Here is a 7,699-nt window from a genome sequence, read left to right on the forward strand (position 1 = left end):
CTGCCAGTGTCATCAAAATGAGAAGTCTTGACACCATCGTTTATGAACAAGATAGTCAAATGGCTTTGTCATGTTTTTATTATGACAGTTTATTCTCTCAGTGTTTTCCAATGCAAAAAAAGGTCAGAACTCGGTGACACTACCTGAAAATGCTCAAGACAGCACTATACACTACTTGTACAGCCATTTGAAAACTACAGTAAAGTTAGACATTGCTGTAGTTAGGGGAGTAAGTGAGTACAAGACACTGAGTACGTATGTTTCACATTTTACTGTATATGCTCTTTGCAATTCTACAGTATTGTGCAAAAGAAAAATACACTTCAGTCACTTATTTAGAACAAACATAAAAAAACACCCTTTTGGTAGAGCTGTGCACAAATGTGAACAATATAACAGGACATATTGTAACTGAACATATGTAGGTAAATCATTCTAGCACATCCAGATGTTCCTGTCTGTCTGGCCACATATTTTCATCTACATCACAACGGATATTATCCCTTGCAATGCAGCGAGGAAAGTCATTGGTTACAACTAATACTTCACACACCTCCTCCTGAGTGAAAGCTGAAGTCCACCTGAGAGCAATTGTTCAATTTAAGAGACATTTCCAGGAAAAAATTATAAAGAAAGGTATAAAATTTGCTTGACAGAATTTGATAACTAGTTCAACAATTTTGTATGTAATGACTCAAGCAATGAAATGAAGACTATTAGTTTTATTGGGAACGACTATTCAGCATCCATAAGTATAGTTCATTTTGACTGACATGACATAAGCAAATGACAATGTTATAAAACAGCAGAGAATTGTATGAAAGCAACTGATACATGTCCAAAAGCATTTGCAATTTGTTCAGGGGAAGGAGAAATTGCTACTATGATGTGCTCAAATGACTAAATGTTGCTGAGGTTGAACTAATAGCTATGAGAATTTTCATTCTGATCTGAGAAAAGCACCAAAGCAATTGAGAAAAACTGTAATAATCGTTTTGTAGAATTTCTTGTAGTGTCAGGATTTTCTTGACACAACCGTACCGTTAATATAATTGTAATGTAGCCTATTCCAATCACTATCGAGATACAGCTTCAACATCATTTTTCAGCCTCTTTGTTCCCATTTAAAAGGTTGCCAAGAGAAAACGTGCGCTCATAAAACTGTAACACTGGCTGATATTGACATTTTGTCTTGAGGAATCAAAGTGCACAAAACAGGAAGTCAATGTTACAGATAACAACCCTGACATTTGGAGGAGTTATTGATCTTGAGCATCTGTTATCTTGTTTTTTTTTGTGTGTTGCCGAAGCTCTGAATGGAAACAGAAGCTGAGATCTTTTCAATGACACACCATTTGCACGCTATGAATCGAGGTTTCAGAAATATTAACAGGAGACCGAGCTCGATAGGGGAGTAGCAGAAATCAACATAGCACTTCAAGACCACTCAGTGTCTACTGTCTGTTTACAATAGCAAAGTCCCAGCCTGGTATAAAAAAATTACAATTGGCCATAAAGGAGCACAGCCAGAGAGAGAGGACAACAACTCCCACCTAGGGCGGATGTTATACTGAATATAAATTCAAACTGCCATTGATTTCAGGACGGATTGGGAAGTCTGAACTAAATGAACTTGAAGAGACTTTCATTATTGTGTGTTCTGTATACTCCATTATGTGGAGAACAATAACAATGGTGATGATGTTTTTAATGATCTTTCAAAAAAAGCTGACACTCAAAGACAAAGGTTGTACTACACCCTGACACTACACCTCCCACTCAGGTTGACTGCAAAGATTGTTCCGTAGATTTTGGTTTTAGGTATGATACTCTTGTTTGTTCTTGTTCTGTATGGTGGGGGTCTCTTGTGGCAGGATAGAAGGAGTTCTCTGTTTTTCTTGTGGATTCAACAGATCCTCAAAAAGAATGTCCTGGTTCTGGCTAAGGGTAGCCATCTTTGGCGGTTGGTGCTCTATATTTTACTGGGGATATTACTACATTTGAGATTTTTTGCTTTTGTTAGAGCCAGGCAGCAGACTAAACCCCTCAAAATGTGGCTTTCTGCTTTCAATTATGGTACACAAATAGCATATACAGTGCGTTCTAAATTATTATGCAAATGATATTTTTCTCAGATTTTCCTAAATAGTCGATGCAAATGACAGTCAGTATACTTTAAGTCATCAACCGTTAAAGTATGATTCACATTTTATTGAACAAACCTCCAAATGATAACGGTATTTTTTCAAAAATAAAAAACTCAAAATGCACCGTTCCAAATTATTATGCTCAACAGAGTTTCAAAACATTTTATAGGTTGTAAAGAAATAAAAATGGTCATCTGTTGAATTTGCAGGATGTGAAGGTCATATTTAGTGAAATCAAAAGCTATTTCAATCAAAAACATCTTAACAGGCCAAGTTACATGTTAACATAGGACCCATCACCTTCACAATTCTTGCATCCATTGAACTTGTGAGTTTTTGGAGAGTTTCTGCTTGAATATCTTTGCAGGATGCCAGAATAGCCTCCCATAGCTGCTGTTTTGATGTGAACTGCCTCCCAACCTCATAGATGCTTTGCCTGAGGATGCTCCAAAGGTTCTCAATAGGGTTAAGGTCAGGGGAAGATGGGGCCACACCATGAGGTTCTCTCCTTTTATGCCCACAGCAGCCAATGACACAGAGGTATTCTTTGCAGCATGAGATGGTGCATTGTCATGCATGAAGATGATTTTGCTAAGGAAGGCACTGTCCTTCTTTTTGTACCACGGAAGAAAGTGGTCAGTCAGAAACTCAACATACTTTGCCGAGGTCATTTTCACACCGTCAGGGACCCTAAAGGGGCCTACCAGCTCTCTCCCCATGATTCCGGCCCAAAACATGACTATATTTCTGTGCGTTTCACTTGGGCTGTATTCTAATATACCTCTGAAAGTGCACTAACACTTAAAAAAACATCTTTATTGTGTTTCAAGGTAATTATTTATTATATGTATTTTTACCACATGCATTGAAAATGATTAAATTTGCATAACTAAAGATGCAATTTTATTCAATGGTTTATCAAATTTAATATATAAGCGGAAGTACACGGAAATACATGGAACATATTGTAAAGTACAAGTGGTTTTGGTTTAATCCAATTTAAGGTAAACTCATTTTGAATCATTACAAAGTATACTGAAGAAGGTATAGAATAATAGGAAAATGAAATTACTTTCTTTTTATTGGGCATGGTAAATGCATGTACTGTACTCTGGGTCAACAGGGCAATAATGGCCCTGTTGTGTTTAATGCGGGCAGGTTTCTAGCTCAGTAGAGTGATTTGGCTGTTGGTGGATTCTCTTTGCTGATCTCCTGCTGGGTCTATTGGAGCATTCATCACCTTGGCAACTCACCCCTTTTAGTCAAATCACATTACTGCAGGTTCTTCAGCTGTGGCTTCAAAGTTTAAATACCTCCAAAAAATGCTTTCAAACAAACCAAGGTAACTGTAGGGGGTTTGTCCATTGTTTCTAAAAATCTTTTTAAGCATTACAACAAAGTCAGCAAATATGATGTTTGCAGTGTCTGTAAACAGTTACCTTGTGTGCTGCTTGCAAACATGGATTTGATCTACTGAGTGTTTCTTGACATCTTAAAGGTTGAGCCTGTACCATGACTCCGGACATGAGCGGAGTTGGAAGTAGGAAACCCTCGGCATGGTATCCATGATTGAGCATGTGTTTCCTTGGAATTAGTCATGGGGACTTTTCCCCCTGATGAGAGGTTATTTTTAACAACAAAGGCTTTAAAGACGAGCGCAGGCAGACAATAACAATTGGAAGGAAGTGTTCCCTCTTGAGCCCATAACAGATGTAAGGTTAATGTTTGATGCTCCACAATAGGGAAATATGTGCTTAAGAGTTATGTTTGAGCTATTGTTTAAATATATTTTACACTACAATGTGTAATGTACTCATGCACTTTAATGTACTAACACATACAGGACATAACTGATCAGTTTATTTATTTAGATGAAAAAAAAGTAACTTAATTTCATTAATGATTGAGTCATTCTCAGCAGATTTAAAATGTCCACAATCTCCTGGGACTATAAAGTTTAAAATGTCCACTTAAATAATTTAAAAATCGCTCTGTTTCTGAACTCTGCACATTTGTTAGTTCCTCATGAACATCTGATTCATTTGAAATATATGGTTTTTCAATAAATACAAAAGTCCCAACTCAAGTTAATTCCCTTCCTGATGTAAAATGATTATCATGACGTAAGATAATGCATCCTAGAGGAAATTCCATTGCACCTATGCAAAAAACTGTTTTGCTCTTTGCAGGGATACAAAGGAATCCCCAGAATTCCCTGTGTCATCCACACAGGCCCGCCTGAGAAAGAATTCAGAGAGGTCTGCGAGGTCCCGCTCCTTTCATTGTTGATTCAGAGGCACACCCCCGCCCCCCCACACACCCTGGAGCCATAAATGGAAGCAGCCCTTTGTGTGAGGGGAGGGGAGCAGATTTACCGTGGATGGTCTCCCTACAAAGGACCATGCCACTGTCACAACAGGACCGGGATCAGCTGCTCCCACAGTATGATTTAACGCCATGCTTCACACAGCCACTGATGCGGACACAGCTTCTGCAGTCACTCAGCATCCATGTATCTCCACGGCCAAACAGTGAGAGGCCATTATTTCCTGTTTCTGGATTCAGTGCTAAGATAACTTTTTTGCATTTACTTACTTTTGCCCACTTTTCAAATTACTGGTAACAAAGTCATAATAGTTCATGAATTCACATACATTAATACCAGTTTTACTATCACGCTGCAGACCTGTAAATTCAGTAGTAACCTCCTTATCTCTTACTACGTAGTGCTTATACCCTTCTATTTTTTTAAACACAGACTTTTTTGTTGAGTCAGATAAGTAAATACTCAAACCAAGGATATAGGAAAATCAGCATGATTTGTGATCAATTTGATATACTTCTATGTGCAGTCATTATCAGTAGTAGGGTTATATCAGAAGTACCTTATTTAAAGTAACAACAGCCATCTGTTTTAATGTTGCATTGTGGTCATTAGCATGGTCTCATGCTTTGGCACAACATCCCTAAAAAATGCCTAGCTAAGCCAACTGTGCATTTTGGGCATGTTTCCCATCCTCGCTTGGATTGGGTTTCCTCCACCAGTCTCAGTTATGTTGACTTCATTACTGTGAAACGTAAGGAGCTGGTCCTTTTGTCTCACCAGGGTTAGAGTTTCATAGCCTTTTAAAAATGTTAACAAATCTAACTACTAACACGGGCATCAAAGCATTTCTGAATTAGCATGAACTCAATATTAAAATTCTGTGTGTGCTGTGCCTGTATGATTGCCATGATCAATACGATTAGGCCTAAATGTAAGTATTACAGAAGTCCTTCATTTAAACTTACAAAGACGTGGTTTAACATGGTTGTATGCCTTGGCACAGCATTAGATTGCCCATGCCAACTGTGCATTTTAAGTTATTCCTTGCCACACTGATAACTTTGGGGTTTGGTTTCCTCATTTACTCTCTCTTATGTTGACTATAGGATTGTGAAACTCGAGAAGTAGGTCCTTCTGTTTCACCAGATTTTGAGTATCAGAGCTTTTAAAATCTCATATTAATTTACGCATGAAGGTGGCAAACCAGTGTAGTCCAACAATCCATAATACTTGGTCATGGACATGTAAACAAAATCTGAACAAAACTTGTGCTCACATACAGAGTTTGTAGATGATAATGGCTGCAATTACACTTTGTCCAGCTGTAAACAGTTTTTGGTAGAAGGGACTCCAGGTTGTCGCTGATCAATATGTTAGCCTTAACTAGCTTTAACAATCCTCAACCCTGTGGAATTGGTATCTGGTATAGCATTAGAAAAGGGCTCTGATTCTTTACCCGCAAATGAAACTCGATATCTTCACCAGTGATTTGACCGGGGGGCCACAAAGACCTATTCTGAAGCCAGTGCTCATTTTCTTCATACAAAACTGCAGCTAATCTGTGAAGAAAAGGCCCCCATCACCTGCAGGGGTCCACCTGCTCCACCATGCACCATCCATCTCTCCGGTTTCTCTACCTCTGTCGACATGCAACAATACAAAGCTGGGCAGCTTCACCTCCTCTCACAGCTTGTGTTACACAACCACCCAGGGCAAGAGTGGACATGAAAGTGCTGATTGTGTGGTTCAGTGAAACCAGGTAAAAGCACTTAACACACCTTTTTGCTCACAGGGACACACACAGACCACAATGACAAATCAATTGAAGCAAGTGAAGTTTGGTTCTCTTGTTTTTGTTCTCTTTTGTCATCACATAAATTATACGATATGTGAGGAATCAGGAAGTCTCTTCACAAAGGAACATTATAAGCTCATGAGTATTGAAGAATAAATGTTCAAGTAGCAGTCAGTGGAGCTACTTTATATACCTAACCTTATAGAGTGAAGTTTGGTAGTTCAGTGCCATGGTTACCAACCTCAGGGTTCGTTCCCTCAAGATGTCACAAATTAAATCTGAGGGGTCGGGAGATGATCACTGAGGCTTTTCTCTTATCTTCAATTTGAAACGAATGTTGTGCTTATCGTGAAAAGTGCCATCAACAACGACGACTGGGACATGACAATAGGCCCAATTTAGACCAGCCACTGTATGACAAATTATATTTTGATAAACAGATCATACTTAATTTTTGAAAAAAATATCTGTTGGATAAATGCAGTGGAGTAAACGTTACACAATTTCACTCAAAAATGAAGAACATGGAAAAAACTGAAGTACAAAAACATCAAAATTGTACTAAATTAAGTACTTGAGTAAAATGACATAGTTACTTTCCACTGCTGGACACCAGAGAGTACCAGCGCCCGCCAGTGAAGTGTTAATATCATCTGATGCAACTGTTAAACCCAAAGCAGCAGAGATGCCATTCACATAGCTTATACACTACTGAAGCCTCCCCAATTATTTGCTGCAATTAGGAATGTGGTTAAGACCCTAAAGCAGCCCCCACCCCCCTCCCAGCCCCATCGTCACAACACACACCCACACAGAAATACACACACACACACACACACACACGTATAGGGGTTTCTAAACTCGACACAATGCCCACATTGTGTTGTGTTCCCCTGTGAGATTGTGGATCAGACGGGTTCAAACTTCACGCCACCATCACACACAAGCAGATACATGGAGAAACAGTGAGCGGGCGATACAATGAGGCTGTTTTATGTTTCTTGCAGGTTTGGATGATAACAAAGCTGCCTGCTCATATCACTGCTGCTGGTGGGTGTGTGGGAAAAGCCCAAACCCCTTAAATGCCAACCATTTCCAGCAGCTGACCCTGCAGTTTATCTAGCCGTTTGTGAAAAAACAAAACAAAAAACTTTAAAGTTAATTTAAAAACATTACCAAAGTTGCAAAGTTAAGCTTTTGACATGAAACCAGTGTTTGGAGGCCCTCCTGAAGTGATGGAATATCTTTGACATGCTTCATGAACATTGAACCAGCATTGAAAGTGATGGGAGTGAGGGAGCACCCCACTCTCCAAGCAATATTTGAGGAAACAGTACTTAGACAGGCTAGGAAAATAATTGCAGACCCCTCTCATGTCTTACATTCTGAGTACGACCTGCTACCCTCAGGCAGACGGTACAGAGTCCCAGT

Source organism: Ammodytes marinus (assembly GCF_949987685.1).
Source record: "Ammodytes marinus genome assembly, chromosome: 12".
In the NCBI taxonomy this organism is placed as follows: domain Eukaryota; kingdom Metazoa; phylum Chordata; class Actinopteri; order Uranoscopiformes; family Ammodytidae; genus Ammodytes; species Ammodytes marinus.